This window comes from Pocillopora verrucosa, chromosome 6, assembly GCF_036669915.1.
Source record: "Pocillopora verrucosa isolate sample1 chromosome 6, ASM3666991v2, whole genome shotgun sequence".
NCBI classification, from domain to species: domain Eukaryota; kingdom Metazoa; phylum Cnidaria; class Anthozoa; order Scleractinia; family Pocilloporidae; genus Pocillopora; species Pocillopora verrucosa.
This window is the reverse complement of record NC_089317.1, coordinates 5,195,411-5,213,416: the sequence shown is the minus strand read 5'-3', so window position 1 is coordinate 5,213,416 and position 18,006 is coordinate 5,195,411. Positions and strand designations below refer to the sequence as shown.

At 37.5% G+C, this 18,006-nt stretch overlaps 1 long non-coding RNA gene and 1 pseudogene across 1 annotated transcript; one reads left to right on the top strand and one right to left on the bottom strand.

Annotated features, from left to right (window-relative positions):
• Window positions 1-241: 241 nt before the first annotated feature.
• On the bottom strand, window positions 242-1,194 carry LOC131793419 (uncharacterized). The gene is made up of 3 exons (XR_010717798.1): window positions 1,127-1,194; window positions 846-922; window positions 242-545 (listed from the first exon to the last, which is right to left on the bottom strand). It is a non-coding gene; the product is annotated as an uncharacterized lncRNA (long non-coding RNA).
• A 6,583-nt stretch (window positions 1,195-7,777) lies between these two features.
• LOC136281504 (uncharacterized) lies at window positions 7,778-9,252 on the top strand (annotated as a pseudogene).
• Window positions 9,253-18,006: the final 8,754 nt, after the last annotated feature.

Sequence of the window (18,006 nt, the reverse complement as noted above, 5' to 3'; positions counted from 1 at the left end):
ACCAATCCTTTGTAGAGGTGGATGGTAAAAGTTCACATAAGCAACGAATGGCATGTTCCAGTTGTTCATCAGATACCTCTTTTAGGGATTCTCCTAGGTGTAACAAAATGTCTGATGCTGATTGTAAAACTAGCTTAAAAGCTTGGTAACCAGTTCAATATTAATTCAAGATATAAACAAAACATTGTTTAGAACTATTAGGACAATTTAAGGAAACAGATTTTTAAGGCAGAAATTTTTCATATGTTACAATTTTAGTTTAAATTTATATTCATCTCCTCAACCAATTGACTCCACAGAGTAGATAAGTCCTTGAGCTATTTTTGCTATTATGCACATCAGGAAGGAAAATATACAGATTCAGACTCTACAATAGCCTTCAGAAATACATTCTTTGTTTTATTTAAGAGGGTTTGATAATTTTCATTGATTGGCAAAATCTTTAAACTTACCTGAAAAGCAAACATTAAGACAGGGGTCATTTGGTTTTGGGGTTAGGATCATTAACTCACTAACTGGAGCTTTTCTTCCAAATGTGGTCTTTACTGCAAAAGGAAAATATTCAAGTATTTTAATGAATTTGAATGTTATGTTTTGATTTGGGGAAGCTATTTGTTACAAACGTTGGTAGTGCTCTGATGAAAGGAACATTGCTCTGGAGTCTTAATTATCTGATTAGAGTGACAGGTTCTAGACATCAACATTATCAACATTGGTTTTACCCATAAATGTTAATTTCATGGTTGTAAACCTATTAAATTATTTTAAATCCAATTCTCACAACCTGTGCATATATTATTATTCTATTATGTACTGGTATATATTTTAATCAACAATATTACTACCTTGGCTTCCAGTTTGGCTTTTAGCATTGTCAATCCACAAGTAGATGGACTTAAATTGTGCCAAGCACTTTAACAACCTATTTTAGGTGAAACCAACGGAGAAAAAAGGATTTCAATTTATTAAAACAATAGAGCATTGGTTTCTTAACAGATAGATTTGCTTCAAAACATGATATCAAGTATCTTAAGCATCACAGTCTTCATCAGTTGAAGAGTTTTAAGGTAAATATTTATAATTTCGAAGCACTTAAGAACTTAAATGTTTTAATTAAGCAATTTACCTTGCCATGTGTTCGTCATTGTTCCCAGGGTAAAATAGGGCCAAGACCAAAACTTTCTTGGCTCTTGCCGCTTGATGGCAAATCTACATTTCCAACAAACATCCAAGAAAGAACAATTTATTGATTTATGCAATTAAGCAATTTTTTGTGAATATCAAAAAGTAAATGTTAAGGAAGCACATGATATGAGAACAATAATTGTAGCTGTCAAATTTTGATACAACTGTGGGTGGTTGACCAGCGAAATATGACAGGTCATCAACACATACCTCCTCGAAGTCGACATTCACAAATACGGGCTGGACATCTCTTTGCTCAAGCATCTCTTGGAAGCATCGAAAAATTTCACTGAATTGACTATCATCTGAAATGAAGAGAATATAAACATTACCCGTAACAAGTAAATAACTAACAACTATGAATTCATGTCCTGCTCAAAACTTGGACTTCTAATTATGTATCTACTATACAGATGCAAATTTTATTCTGGAAATAGGTTAATAATAGTAACATATAATGTAGTATAAAAGTTATAGCACAAACCTGGCACAGTCTTTACATCCTTTAACTGTTCTCGTTATATTCTTCAGCTCTATAATTTACCCGTATTTTATTATCATGACTCATTACTTTTTCGATCCTTTCTTCTCCCTTGCTTCTAGCATGACTGTACTAGCAATTACTATAAATTTGTGGGTTGTTTGAGATCATGGGATTTCATTGCATCCGGGATAAGGATTTGTTGAATTGATGCTGTTTACAAACCATCAAACCTGCATTCTACCTCTTTCCTGGCGTGCCGCAATTGACTTTGTGGCGTTATTTTCTGAGGTTGCCAAGACAGACTTCATTAAGCTGTCATCGTCAGAGTCTGATGTTACGGTAACTGCCTCTGAATTTTGATCCTCTACATCTGTTGCCTGGTCATGAGTTTGTGCACTGGACTTGCGCGAAGCACCTAAGATTTAATTTTTCAAATCAGTTTAACTTTGGAATAAATGCATATGAAAAAGTGATTTTTTAAGTTCAAACTATCAGCTGGAAATTGTCTGGTTGAAAACTTTCAATCGCATACAAAGCTTAAGAAATTTTAGGGGAAAGTAATCTTTGTTTGAATGTTAGTACAAACATAGTTCTATTTTACAAGACTAGTCGGTAAGTACACAGCACTGTTACAGTAATTTTTTTGTATTCTCATCAATATGGGTGACTTGGTCTAAATCATGTAAATGACACTGCCTTTTAAAGCAGTCATTAAAAAATTACAGGAATCAGAGTACTATTTGCCCAAAGCAATAAGCATTAAACGCATTAAGGGAATACAGTACCTTCGCTTTTCTCAGTTGTTGTCTTTTTTGGGGCAGTAGTGTTTGGGTAGTGTCCACCTATAGGACAAAATTCTTTACTATCAACTTCACATTTCAACATTATTGTTATGCATTTTCAGAAGTACCTGTTGTGATACTGATCATGAAACATTGCTGATTAGTTTTCATTCGAGCTTGCCCATTTTAAATTATGTCCAACTGTTGAAATTGAAAATTGATGGCAGGTTCTGATCCTGAATGTTATGTTTATTTAGACAGATGCATTTTTCCTAACTGAAATGAGTGTTAACCAATATTTCAAGCAGTTTTCCTTACTTTTTACTGGAAAGCAATGAAGAACAGTAATCAGAATAATTCAATATGTATAATAATAAATCTTAACCTGGGTTTTCTCTGACCAAGATGAAGATTTTTCTCGTGGTCGTGCCGCATTTCTGTAAAATTGACTTTGCAGCGGGTATGCCTTTTAACACCCTCTCCATCCTGCTCCCTCTACTTGTGGACTTGTAAATATGAATGCTAAAAATTATATCAAAAAGTCAGCTGTAGAGATCATAGAATGTAAACTTGTTAGTTAAACAGCAACTTAATGGGTTTTCTTTATACTTATTTGCTTAGGGTTAGGGTATGCATATGCCGCGCCAGCAAACCTCTCCTATGAAAAACGAGATTAAAACATCCAGTCCAGTAATGGTTATGAGATAGGAAAAACACAAGAATAATCTTGTTGGTAACTTAGTGGAAAAAGTTAAATTTTATTTATATTACCGGATTGATCCTTTCGACCTCCTTGACCATTCAAACTCTTAGCTGACTTATTGACTTCCTTATGAGTTTTTAAGTCTACTGGTTTAAACACTCGTTATTCAGTGGGATGCCTGTGGCAGGCCCACGGTAAGGTTTGCCCGGCGTTCCTTTTCATCGTCGACGTAAATATACAAATTTTATTAAATTTTGAAATGCTTGAAATGTTTTACATTTTCCATATCTAGTAATCGGTTCTTTGTGTTTACGTAAGGTTATTTCTACGTTTAAATACACCATTTTGGTGTGAGCTCTTCGCCGCCATGTTATCACAAATGGATTTAGGTAAAGTTGATACGAGTGAAGCGAACGTTTTCGTGTGGTTAACCATGAATTGTGTAATGAAATCTACCGAAAAACCTCTCACCTTGCGTAAGGTTTATTTTTAACATGTATTAGTTAAGTGTGTACAGCCTGTTTCCGTAATTCTTAACGTGTTTGATACACACATATTACAAGGGCTGGAAATAAACATTAAAGGGGAGAAGTCGTTGTCAGCGGAAATGAATTTTTTTTATTCCAAAGCTGACGTTGCTCTTTGGAGGGATGAAACAAGCGATGAGAAACGCGAGGAGATCAGTAGGTCGAGTTCCAGTTTGTTTCAGAAATATCCAAAGGTTTTTTAGTCGCCACTCTTGCTATTTTCAACATGGAATGGTGAAAGAATGCATGGAAAATGATTGGGACTCGTGGTTTAGCAATCTTCGCCGCTCGCACTCGTACTAAATTTTTGCCGCGGCGTGCTTAAGCCGCTTTTAAGTTGGAAAAAAAGTGTTGAAACAAAAATTGTCGTCACGAGTAACTGTTATATAGCTAGGGTAGAACACCATTTTAATAAGGAGGGGAAATAATTCTTTGTTGGAGATATCAGGCAAATGAGGGTTCGAAATATAGATGTCTGATTGTATCGCTCCTTCAGAATCAGCAATTGTTCCAGTCTGGAACAGACATGTTCTCCTACTCGGTCGGTCATTTTAATGACGCGGGAAGCAAAGAAAGTTATCCTCCAAGAATGCAGGAAGCCTCAGTGTAATTAAAAGAGTGAAAAGTCGACTGTATGCAGTACGGAACCAATCCTATTATCTTCTCTTAAAACCTGGTTTGTCATCTAACGGCAAGTGATGGAAAATGACGAAAATTAATACCTTGAGAAAGAAAAGTAAATATTTCTAAATTAAAATATCTTCTGCCCTAAACAATCTACCGATTCGAGACACTTTCTACGCGCTGATAAGGCAACATTGACAGGATAGTTATAATTATCACACACATGCGATCCTAAATAAATAGGTGAAAATTACCAATATCAAATCTGTCTTCCACTCATAATGTTTTTACAAACCTGTTTTTAATTTCGCTTGCACTTTTTAAATGTTTCTTACTTTTTTAAAGACTTATCAATTTTCAAGATAACTGAGAAATGTTCAATCAGTTATCATTTTTTATTTAGTATGTATTGCGTGGTAACACAGTTTTCGTTAAGACTTTCTTGTAATCGGAATTTTGGAAAATATGTTTCCGTGGTTAATTTAACTTATCTAGCTTTTCCGATCAGTCTTTTCGAATCCAACTGACGAAACTCCCATATCTGGTCTCCTCATTCATTTATAATATTTACAGTCCTGGATCTTAAATCCCTAATTTCCTTGCCAAACTGACCCGAAGACGTATTTCAAATTATTAATCTAAGATGGCTTTCGATGGTTATTTTACTAGTTCCGCACGTGTCAAGGGCTCAACGCCTTGCCCCGGCCGTGACTAGAACCTGGGTGGTCCGACTCGGAGCCCAGTGCATTGACCACTGGACTACTGAAGCCGTGGCGTTGGCGTGCTCGCGGTACAGTTGACCACGCATGTTAAAAGTAGCACCTTGTACGGCCGTACGATCGTGCATCCAAATTTTTTCGGCTTGATAGGTTACTACTATTTTGTATAATTATGGGGCTACACTCTGCGAGCTCCGCTATTACTACGCAAATTACGTATTGGAGATGATCCGGCATCAGAGTGAAATGACTCACTTTTCGCTATAAAACGTTATCATGAAGGATAATGCAGCGGGATGCTGAATTGAATGACCTGATAATTGTGTTATTTACTTTATAAATACGGTACTTTATTATGCATTTCCACAACATTCGCAGTCACTCATGATTTTTAGACAATCTATTTCCCTTTGAATAGGCAATTTTACAGTTGTGTACTTAGTTACCAAGCCTTTGATTTGGAGTGAGGCTGAAGGTGACCTTGTTAACATTGTGATAGAGATCAGTATCTAGTTAGCATGATAACAAAGTAATTTGCATTTGAAAAACAGCAGGGTTTGTATCAAACAAGGTCAACCTTAGCCTCACTCTTGTTCAAAATGGACAATTGAACCTGTATTCTTGTTCCAACACGCAGATATCCTGCATCAAGAAGAAACTGGAAACTGACAACTCTTAACACGTTTGATAAGATATCTCACAAACCCCAACCGACATTAACTTAATTTGAGACGAAAAATGGATATCCAGAAGTTTTCGCTGTACATCTTATTGTTTGTCGCTTATCTAGAAGAAACTTACGGCTCTGAAGGTCAGTAAGGCAGATTGCTATAAGTTACACCTTTGTACTATAGTTCGTAAGTGTGCAGTTGACGTCGGATGAAGAGGGTGAAACCTAATAGGTGTAACCGTTTGTAAAAAAATATATCTCAGTGTGTATTTTCAAGTCAAACAAACCTTGCGATCAAACAATCATGTCGTGCCGGAAGTTAACAAAATTAACAACGAGATTTCTTGAAATTGTTTCAGAAGGAGCGATACATTTCAGAGAGCTAAAGTTCTGCATGGACTAAATAGAACCAATTTCTGAATAACTACGTTCATTAATATACTTTGGAAATCACTGAAATGGCCCTCAGTAATACTAAGATCTGGATCTTGCATCCTTTGTATTTCCTCACGCCAACTAGCTATTTCCATCTCCCATCATTTTGGCATTTCACTCTAGAAATGCTTTCAAGCCTTTTATTTCGAAATCAACAGATTTCATCTGGCACAAAGAGTATTAAAAGATTCTTTCTTTATTCGAGTGGATAGCATCGTTCAAATACAAGATAATTTGTGCTCTCCTGTGGAATATAATTGCACCTTGAATGAAATATTGACACAAATATATCTATTCCCAAGCTGGGCTGCTTCCTGATAAATTGGATAGCAGGGGCTAAGAATTAAAATAATAGACTTATGATACTCTCAAATTATACTCGAACAAAGGCAAAGAGCGTTTAATTATTAAATTGTCTGCACACCTACTGAGAGCAATTCAAGAGGAACTTTTTGGAGAAGGTAAACATGATTGTCTCGAACTGATTTCGTGAAAGAGGTTTCTCCTTCATTACCACTGAAAGCAACTGTAACATTCGCTTGCTAATCAAATAACAGAAATTCCACAGACGATTCCCAACCAAAAACAACTGGCCTTCGATTGTCTTGGACAATTGGCGCTTAATACGGTGCCGATTAATACAGGTTCATAGACAGGCTTAATTTGTTCCCTAAATACCCCGCTAGCCCTCTCACTTTGTAAGCATCCTGTTCTTGATTTTCTCGATCATGTGTGAAATACAAATTCAACTAATTTACATTCATTTCTGATGAACTGATTTCGTGAAAGGGGTTTCCCTCATTACCATTACAAGAAAATATAACACTCTCTTGCCAATCAACTCACACAAATTCCACAGACGATTCCCAGCCAAAGACAATTGGCCCTCTATCAGTTTCTATAAAGCAGTTTCTCGCCTGGGGGGTTAAGGCTGTCCATAAGTTGCTTGGCAACTTTTGAGCAACTTTTAGTCCTTCGAGCAACTTTTCGGATTTCGTGCAACTTTTTTCTTTTTTGAATAACTTTCTTGCTTTTATAAGGCAATTTGTGACTAAAAACCACCCATTCAAGTTCTGATTTAAAGCATCAGTTGCTTGTATGCATGATTTTGCGTAAAATACCTTTTGTAAACAAAAAACACTATTTCCCTAGTGGTCTGCTTGTGGTAGCAGCCGAAGGTGGTCAGCGGATGTACTGAAAAATTCAAAATGGCGGAGCCGAGTGATTATCCATGCTCGAGCTCGAGTGAAGATGATGAATATTCAGATCCTTTAGAAGTAGCAGCTAGTGCTGGAGCTAGATTAAGTACTCCAGAAAAAGCCAGTATCTCTCGGAAAAGAAAAGTGCGGACTAATCCAGCCGAAAAGAAGAGAAATGTGCGTGGATCAGTCGATCCAAATGTGTCCGCGTGGGATAGAGTTGACGAGTTTAAAGACCAGGGCCTAACCACAGTGTCGGGAAATCTAAGATGTGACGCCTGCAGAGAAACTCTTTCCAAAAAAAAAGTTCTGTCAAGAAACACGTATTATCCATAAAGCACATCAAAGCGCTGGAGAATATTAAGAAAAGCAAAAAGAAAGATCCAAATATCAAGGATCTCCTTGCAAAAACAAGCGGAGGAGCAAAAGGATTCACATTACCTGAAGACATGAGGCTCTATCGATATGAGCTTGTGGAAACTCTACTGAAGGCAGGTATTCCCCTTTTCAAAGTCGACAGTTTGCGACCATTTCTTGAAAAATATTGTCATCGCTTGACATCTCGGAACCATCTAGCAGAATTCATTTCCATGATTCGTCAGAAGGAGATAGAGTTTTGTGAAATCCGAAATAGCTGCCAACAGTGCTTTTTCTGTGATCTTTGATGGAACACCAGACTTGGAGAAGCGTTGGCAATTATCGTTCGCTTCATTGACAAAGATTGGAATATACAGCAGAGGCTTCTCAAATTAGAAATTCTAGCCAAGAGCATGAATGCGGAAGAACTTGCTCAAAGGCTGATTCAGTGCCTGGCTGTGGAGTATGTAATGCAACCAAACCATCTTCTAGCAGCAATGAGAGATGGTGCATCAGTAAATGAAGCTGGATTGCATCAAGTCATGTTTTTCTTCCCCAATATTCTTAGTGTCATCTGTTACTCACACATAATCGATATTGTTGGGAAACACTTTGAATTTAGTGTCCTAGACACATTTTCTAGGTGTTGGAACACCTTGTTTTCTCTCAGTCCAGCTTCTCGGCTGTTGTGGAGGACAAGAACTGGCATAGCAATGCAACTTCATTCCAAAACCAGATGGTGGAGCAAATGGAAAGTCCTCAATCAGGTCATGGAGTTTTTTGGGGATGTTGAGCCCTTTCTAAGAGAAAATGATAACCTGTCTCCTGTTTGCCGTGCAAGCCTGTTGGAGATTTTTGATGATCCAGTTACTGCTAGAGACTTAGACATTGAGCTTGCTTCTACGATTGATGCAGGCAAGCACTTTGTTCAAGCAACTTATTTTCTTGAGGGGGATGGTCCCTTAGTATTTACTTGCTATGAGCGTTTGTCCGCCTTAGCACTTGCAATAGTCATTGAATCCTATCTAAACACTGAGGCCAAAGCTCGCCAACATGCAGGTAGAAATATGGCATTGTACAACCAGTTAGTTGCTCAAGCAAAGGCATGTATCAATTCAGGCTTCCGCTTTTACCAACAGAAATTCAAGTGCAATTCCATAATATTGTCCGTGCATTTAAGGCTGCACGCTTATGCTGCCCCATACAGGTGCAAGCACTACATCCAACTGCTGCATCGGTCCAGGAACTAAAGCAAATTAGTTTCATTACTGATGCAGAAGTTGTACAGCTTGTGGAAGAGCTGCCAAACTATCTGGATCTGGCCATTGCTGATGGTGCCATTGAAACAGAGGAAGGCAAAGTACAGTGGTGGGCTACACATGCCGCTGCTCTCCCAAATTGGTCTACTGCAGTCAAAAAGATCTTGTTGGTGCAGCCTAGTTCAGCATCAGCTGAACGTGTGTTTAACCTGCTGCAAAATGCATTTAGCAAGCAGCAAGTGGCCGCATTAGAGGAAACAGTGGAAACATCGGTCATGTTATGTTACAATGACAATAAGCGTACATGAAATCTTGAATTATATGTCTGTAGAGGACTAGCTGGTGGTGCAAAACATTGACCAACAGGGACAGTGCTCTGTACTACATTCGCAAAGATGTAAATATTGAAAGACTATGGTTTTTATATCACATAAACTCGTGTATGCCAGAGAAACTTTAAATATTTAAGAGAGGTTGTCAGTAATTTTCGAGAATCCGGCGACAGAAGCAAAAATTCAACCTTTTTTTTTATTTTCTCAAAAAGACCCTTCTGGTGAATTGTTTACAAAAATAATATTCAAAAGTTCCAGCGAGTTTTTATTTTGAAAAAAAATACGAAAGTTCGAAATCGGCCAATACGTACCTAATTTGCATAATTTCTATTCGGTTTTCAGTGCATTTTCACAACGCTCGTACAAAAAAGCGAAAAATTATCTTGGATTCATTTTTTCATAAGTTATTTTTCATCCCTTGGAGTAGCTTTGCAACTATATTTCATCTCCAACTGAACTTTCTTTCGTTTCTAACCACCCGCGTAAAGTACCCTATATTTTCTATTCCGTTTGTACGCTGAATTTTGCTATATTTCATACGACCATAACATCGGGGGTATACGAATGCACATAAAATAAAAGAGCTCTTTTCAACGAGAAATTCTTCGTGTTTATCATGTAAAAATATTGTTCTTGGCCCGTGAAAAGCGAGCGCGCCAGACCAAAATATATAGCGTGCAGTTTCACGGAGTTAGGCCATTTTCCTTGCTGTACTCCTACTGCAAATCGCACGCTATTGGGACAAAACTCGACGTGTTTGGTCTCTACTTCAGTTTTGATTCATTTAAATATATCGATTTTAACTTAAAAATTAACTGTATTGTTAAGTGAACAAACCACCGTTTTAGGTAAAGTTTTTGAGTTGACTTTTCTCGAGTGCTAAATAAACAAATCGCTGTTTACAAAGATACCAGCTCTGTCGACGTGTTTTTAGCTGAAAAATCGATGGGAAAATCGTGGCGTTTCTTTCTCCTGTCTTTTATTATTTTAAAGTTTTGCTAAAAACAGAAAATAGGGCACTTGTACAAAACCAAAACATTCATTAGTCTAAAAATTGATTGTTTATTATCATTATCGCACAGTTCACAATAAGGAAACTGTAACAGGAGAGGAGATTTTAAATCCACATGCCGCGTGCTTGTTGACGTACAAGTTCCCGAGTGTAACAATTTCGGCTTTTCGGGAGACTCTGCTTCTCTCATTTGATAGGAAATATCAATAGCCCCATAAAAATTCATTAACTGCGCCATGTTTCCAGAAAATAAGACTGGAAAATGGTTTTTCCACTTTCCACCATCAAGAAATTCCACGTAGAAATAGTATTTGTAGCGTGACTGCGTGACCTTTCATGAGAAGTAAAAATTGTTTTTCTTTTTTGTAAGAAGACACCTCCAGAAAGTTCTTTATCCTTCTGTCATCTTTTTGCCTGTTTTTTGACTGCAAATATCATCTGCATTTGCCATTATTTTCGCTGATTGTCATGGCCTTTCCTGCGTGCACGTGCTAGCAAGTTCATATACAGCACTCTTTCGAGTTTCTTTGCGTGGTGTCGGGCATAACTGTGTAGGTCTGGCTCAAAAGATATCTGCGCGCTGCAACACGGGTTTCTATGTTTTCTCCTTTTTCTTTATTTGTATTTTTATTCTCCTCCTTGCATTATCACACATGTATGTTTTTTTTTTATTCCCTCGGCACGTTCCCTCAGATTTGGAAGTAGGCTATGAAAAAGTCAATATTGACCAGAACTGAAACCTTTTCAATCACTATTTGTTTCAAAGAACCCCTGTTATTTATAACTTTATTTCTTAAGAGAATATGTTTTTTTTTTCTGCCATTTATTAGTACATGAAACTAGGTCCCGATAAGTTTTTTTATGTTTCGTGACTCCCAAAAGCTGTTTGCGACAACATCAGTTGAGAAATCAAAAGCAATTACACCCGAGAAACTTGCTTGTAGCCTTCTACGCGCATGAAGCTTTCTAAGACCTCTGTAAACTAGAGACATTACGTGACGTCGAGGGGTCAGATATTTACACTAAATATGTGACCCTCAAACAGATTACGTATTCGTACATGTAACGTCCGAAAAATGTCACGTATGTATAACACCGTAGGCGCACCTGGCGAATTATATCCACTGGCTTCAATAGTAAAGAGACAACTTATTTACTATTTGTATATGAGCAAGGTTATTTACCCTACTTGTAAAACTCCTTGGTGAAGTCTACTATTGTGAGACAAAATGCGTGGGAGATAAATACAAGTTTTTACTTTCTCAGTTCGTGCAGTGAGTTCGACAGAAAAATTAAGCTCACCCTGTCATAATCAATGATTTGATACCGTAAGTACCAATTTAGGCACATCATTGGGCTTTGATCACAATAGTGAAAAAATGTGCGTTTCCCCACGCTCGCCACATTTATTCTTTGGAAAATTATTTTACTGGAGGGCGATGTCACTTAGCTTGGTGCGTCTTGACTCTGGCCGACGAAAATTATCGAGGTGAACCCCATGGAATTCTTGTCAAATGTTTTATAAACTTTGTCTACCCTTGATTTGCACGCAATAAAAGGCAAATTCAAATTTTATTTTAAAATATTTTATTCACTGGTCAATTTATGACCTGTTTTATAATATTTCATTTTTCCCAGTAAATTGTCAATCCTTTGTAGTGTAGGTGTATCAGTTGTATTACGTCTTCATAGTGATGCCAAATAAGAAATCGAGTGTCTAAAAAGCTCTCATTTCTCGCGCTGACCAGGGACGGCAACAGTCACACCTCTAAACTCATGGGTGTGCAGCATAAAAAAAAAAAAAAAAAAAAACATTTGAGAGACGTCAATGTATCCCAAACATGCGTTTCGTTTGAGAAGAAACTTATTCTAGCGCGTATTGGCTTATTTGGAGATTATAAAGGTCGCGATTTCACGATATGACACAAATATCGTGCACAACTTGGTATGAGATTCAGACCTTCGGGTTTGTAAATGCCAGTATCCTCGTCATAAAAATCAGACACGTAAAGTTGAGAGAGAGGTGAATCTGAAGATGGCAGAAGAAATCAAAGCTGGTGGCGAGTCTTCCTGGTGGCAAGGTGACTGTAAACCTAATAGAACGCATACTGTAACTGCTATCTTAGAGTCAGCAATGAATAAGGAAGAAGGGCAAGAAGAGCGCTTATCTGAACCTCAGTTTTCCTAACTAATGATTTGTGACTGAAATGAACTTTATATCATATGATTGCTAGGGATACGCCAGTACTATAGAGACGCTCACATAAATAGAGGTGGGCGACCCTCCCTCTGACTTAAGAACTGCGACAAGTTTATAGCGCAGACCAACTGGCACAGTTTGGAGCACCTCAGGGTCCCACTAGGCTCATCGCATTAGAAACCTTCTAGAAACCTTCAACAAACTAATCGTAGAAGTGGGTGGTTATCACAACGTGCACGGATCCCTGAACGCGGGTCATCGCGAGAACTATATCCAATCCGTCACAGGCAGAAAAAGAAAGCGAGATATTCTTGCTAAGAGGTAGGATGTATCAAGACGTTTCAGTCATTGGCCACCATCCAAAAGCACCCTAACAAAGGCAAACACAGTGAAGCTGACAAAAAAATCCGCCTATGATAAGATCAAGAGAAAATGGACGAAGACCGGCTTGCCATTTTAAAAGGGGTGGTTACGTTTAAGGTTGGACCTCAGGTAAACTTCTGACGAAACATCCCTAACTAGCTAAATAGACTTTGCGTGGACTCTTTGGAAAACACAAAAACCAGCCACCTTTTCTCAGAAAGCAAAGAATTATTTCCTTGACATGAGCTGGACAGGGGAGGAAATAAGTAAGGCAACCGCCTCTAACAAGGCAGAAAATAAGGAGTGACCTTGCAAATTTATACGAAGACTGCAGGAGAGGGTACAGCTCCTATTAAGCTAAAAAAAATAATAAAGATCTTTGCATCTCACTTTTCAAAGTTGTCGAATATTTGGATGAATCGAAAAGCCTAAAAACTCAGTCGTTTATTGGCCTCTGTTGATTGACAAGCCGTCAATCAAATTGACTGATACTTGAGGTGGACATTAACTAAGGATCAAGAAATTCTGAGGGGTGGTCTATATCCCCCCGGAAAAAACCAAAACAGAAACCAGTTTGTCTTTTTTAGTTTTGGGGTAGATCCTTTAACCTGGCAAAGTTTCGTTGAAATCGGTGAGATTGAATGTAGCACGACTGCCCGGTGCTACATGCCATTTTTCTCGAATTTCTTCGACAGTTTTTACCAACAGAATTCCAACCTAGAGTTGATTTGAAAATGTATCTAAACAGGTGGACTACACAAACATACTGTTTTACAGTGACAGTGGTAGAAATCTACAAAAGCAACCGAGCAAAACACCGAGGTTCATGCACAATTAAGCAAGTATTTTCATGCGACAACTACATGTTTCGAATATTTTAAGTGTGCGAAGATTTTATTTAACTCACGCCCACGTATTTACAACAACATTTATAGTTACATTTAATTTACTCTAAAGTTATGCCAGTGGGATAGATTGTAAATTAAAGAACAATATATGCGACGGGCCAATTTCAGCTAAAAACACGTCGACAGAGCTGGTATCTTTGTAAACAGCGATTTGTTTATTTAGCACTCGAGAAAAGTCAACTCAAAAACTTTACCTAAAACGGTGGTTTGTTCACTTAACAATACAGTTAAGTTAATTTTTAAGTTAAAATCGATATATTTAAATGAATCAAAACTGAAGTAGAGACCAAACACGTCGAGTTTTGTCCCAATAGCGTGCGATTTGCAGTAGGAGTACAGCAAGGAAAATGGCCTAACTCCGTGAAACTGCACGCTATATATTTTGGTCTGGCGCGCTCGCTTTTCACGGGCCAAAAACAATATTTTTACATGATAAACATGAAGAATTTCTTGTTGAAAAGAGCACTTTCATTTTGTGTACATTTGTATGCCCTCGATGTTATGGTCGTCTGAAATATAGCAAAATTCAGCGTACAAACGGAATAGAAAATATAGGGTACTTTACGCGGGTGGTTAGAAACGAAAGAAAGTTCAGTTGGAGATGAAATATAGTTGCAAAGCTACTCCAAGGGATGAAAAACAACTCATGAAAAAAGGAATCCAAGATAATTTTTCTTTGTCTTGTGCGAGCGTTGTGAAAATGCACTGAAAGCCCAATAGAAATTATGCAAATTAGGTACATTTTGGCGATTTCGAACTTTCGTATTTTTTTCCAAAATAAAAACTCGCTGGAACTTTTGAATTTTATTTTTGAAAACAATTCACCAAAAGGGACTTTTTGAGCAAATAAAAAAAAGGTTGAATTTTGCTTCTGTCGCCGGATTCTCGAAAATTACTGACAACCTCTCTTAATAAGCATATTAGCAAAGTTTGTTTTGTTCGAATACAATCACGTGGTTATTGTAATAGAAAGCTCATACAGAGAATCAGATTTTTATGATTTGGGTTGAGAGAGACTCGGTCTTACAAAACTGATGAGTCAGTATGATATAATTATGTAGACAAGTGAAATCTCTTCATTAAATCTTTATTTAAGTTGTTAATCAATCTCTTACACTAAAAAATTGAGAGCAACTTTTGAGCAACTTTTTGGATTTTGGGGCAACTTTTGAGCAACTTTTAGAGTTTTGGAGCAACTTTTGAGCAACTTTTTGAGAAAATTGGAGCAACTTGTGGACAGCCCTGGGGAGGGGGAGGAGGAGGAAATATTAGAGCCATGCATCATTGCAAACAGGGATTTTCTATACATTTCTTGTAATGAATAATCAAATAAAGTAGTGTAAACAACGTAAAATATGTTTAAATCTCTTCTTTTTGCTTCAAAACTTTCTTAATTTTTTATTCGACTTTGGCAACAGTCTCGTAATTAAGTGTCTGAGTAACTTCTTTAGTTGTCCATTGTATAAACTTCTGTAAAGATGCAATGAAAAGGAAAACTAGCTTTTGAGAAGACCCACACAATCAGGAGACACCAAGACTCTTAGTTCTCTTCTTCTTTATCACATTTTCTATAACTGAGCAAATTGTGTCTCTCTCTAAAGTACCTTATTAGTGAACATGTGGGTAATGTGCTGACTGTCTTTGCAGAGTTTAACCCCTTGTTTCAAAATTCTGACCCGGTCAAATGTATTTTTTATACAAGTTCACTAAACACATCAAAACATGACCACCGACGAACATCTTTGTTCGAAAAACAAGCCTGAAAAATAGAGTCAGCACAAACTATATTGTTAAAGTAAAATTACGAGTTCGTCCTCGCAGGCTTCTGAACTTGATAAGACTCGCACAACGACTATCCAATAATTAGCGAAAATTTTTATGATTGAAATTAAAAAACTCAAAATAAAGTATTCAACACGACCAGACCAGTTCAGAAACAAAAATCCATGTTCGAGTAATCGAACAACTAGAAGATTAAGACAACAGTCAAACCTATTGTAAGGGGGTAAGACTGGCACAATCTTTGCATGCTAACCTTAAAAAACCTTTAATCGTAATAGCACTTCACAACACTCTCTTTTTTCCATAGAGACCTTTTCAAAGGGAGGTCGCATCCAAAATCTCCCTGTATTTACTTATTACTATTCAACAATTAATCTACAAGAGCGGCTTTCAGAACATAGCAATCGGGAACTAAGAAGGCAGTGGCGTTCTGTACATCGCAAAGAAATTAACTAAACCGGTACCTTTGGCTAGAGTGTTTGAGGCTTTCAAATGCACAACTAAATGAGAAATAAAACCTACTTTAGCTCTCCAAGATTACACTTAAGTAGACCTAAAGGCCTTGATGACTACTTCAGCAAGAAACAATAACAAGGTGATACTAGAAAAACCAAATGTGCCTTTGTTCCAGAGGTACATCAGCGAGGGTTTGCGGACACATTTACAGGTTATATGGTGTCTGCCATCCTCGGAGAAGTAATATTGGCAATCACCCTTTCCTGCTATAAAAATAAAGTGCCAGCTTAGGGGGTTAAAATGAAAGCGATAATTATTTTAAAAATCAGCTCCATCTTCATTTGCCAGAGGTATGCAATCGATGGCCTTTTTGAGGAATTTGATATTTGTTTTGTTGTGTTTACCGAGACGTTCCTTGTTTTGTATTTTTTTTCGACCTCTTCTCCAACAGCAATCGCGGTTATTTTCTTCACGGGGATTCTTATTTTTTCTGGATAATCCAAAAATTATATAGATGTTATCATATTGGGAGAAAAATTAGGGTGGCGAAAGAAAAAGAAAACAGTAACCAAGTCAACCCACAAGTATCGTCAGAATCACTGGGGAGTCGATCTAAGGCCACAACTACATGTGAGAAGGCGAGTGCTCCCGCTCCGCCTACTTAGGGTCTCCTTCCCTCCCCCCTCGAAAGTTACTGATGAATATTCAGGCAGTGTTGATTGACGATCTTATCACTATGCTGGACTGGCTTGTAACGCAGCTCCCTAGTTTAAGGCACCATGGGAAGGTCTGATGTTCAAATTCTTAACGAAGTCTCAGATTATTCTTTTCAAGTTCCCAGCTGCTTGTTCGTTTTACAATAAAGTGCATATTTTCTTTTGGTACTCTGTCGAGGGATTGCCGAGCTCCCCTTAAAAATCTCATTTTTTCTCATTGTCCCCATCTTGTCCTTATGACACTTGAAACCTAAAAAACAAAATGAAACGCCCATTACCCAGAGTTCTCACTTGGTTTCAGCCGAAACTAACAATCGTGTGCAACAGAATTAAAGGAAACTGTGAGGGAACGATTGGTTAGTATCGATGAGGAAAATTATGAATAAACAAACCAAATTAGTATATAGCAGACAGGTGAATTGCGCTTTTCGCGCGCCCTAATTAGCCAGATCGCTTATTAGCTAGATCGCTGGTAATGACTGTGAAATACCTCGTTTGACAACGACAACAGCAAAAAATTTGCTGGATAGTTCTGAAAATTGAACTCTATTTCTCTACACTCTTCTGAGATGTCCAAGCCCCTAATATTAGCTTCATTTCTCTTTCCTTTTCAGTTGTTGGTTTTTTTTTTTCTTTTGTTCAAGATTGTATTATTCAGAAGAAATTTAGAGGAAAAAGAGAGAACAAATGTTACAACCTTAAAGGAGATCGGGTGGCCAAGTGGTTAGTGCGCTCCACTCTAAACGGAAAGAGACAATTCTTGGTCCTTAAGCATTTCTTTTGCTTTAATGTGTATGTCATAACCAAAGGCTCTTACAAATCTCCTTTCAAAACAGCTAATTATATTCTGAACTAGTTAAAATTAAATCCTTATCACGAAAACGGTTTGCATATACACGGAACGGTTCTTGAAGAAATTAGTTCCAATTATCAATTCTCATGAAATTACTCGGATTATACAGTAACCTTATGAAACCGTATAGCGGTGTTTGTATTAGATTCATATAATTAGAAATACGCAAATGGTCGTTTTAAGCTGTTTTGCATGTTTTCATGCGTTTTTCATGTTATGAGAGAGACTTAATATTCTTGATTCTTTCTGGATGGTTCATCTTCAGGTGGTAAGACGGACATCTGATGTTTTGATGATGAGACTTGAAGGCAACCGGCTGCTTTTTCTACTGGACGAGTTCCGGGTAAAAGGCCGTATTTATCCGGTGCTCAGAAAATGTACAGCCATGGGTGTAACGGCGCTGTTAGCGTGTCCAAACCAAAAACACACAAAGCTGACAA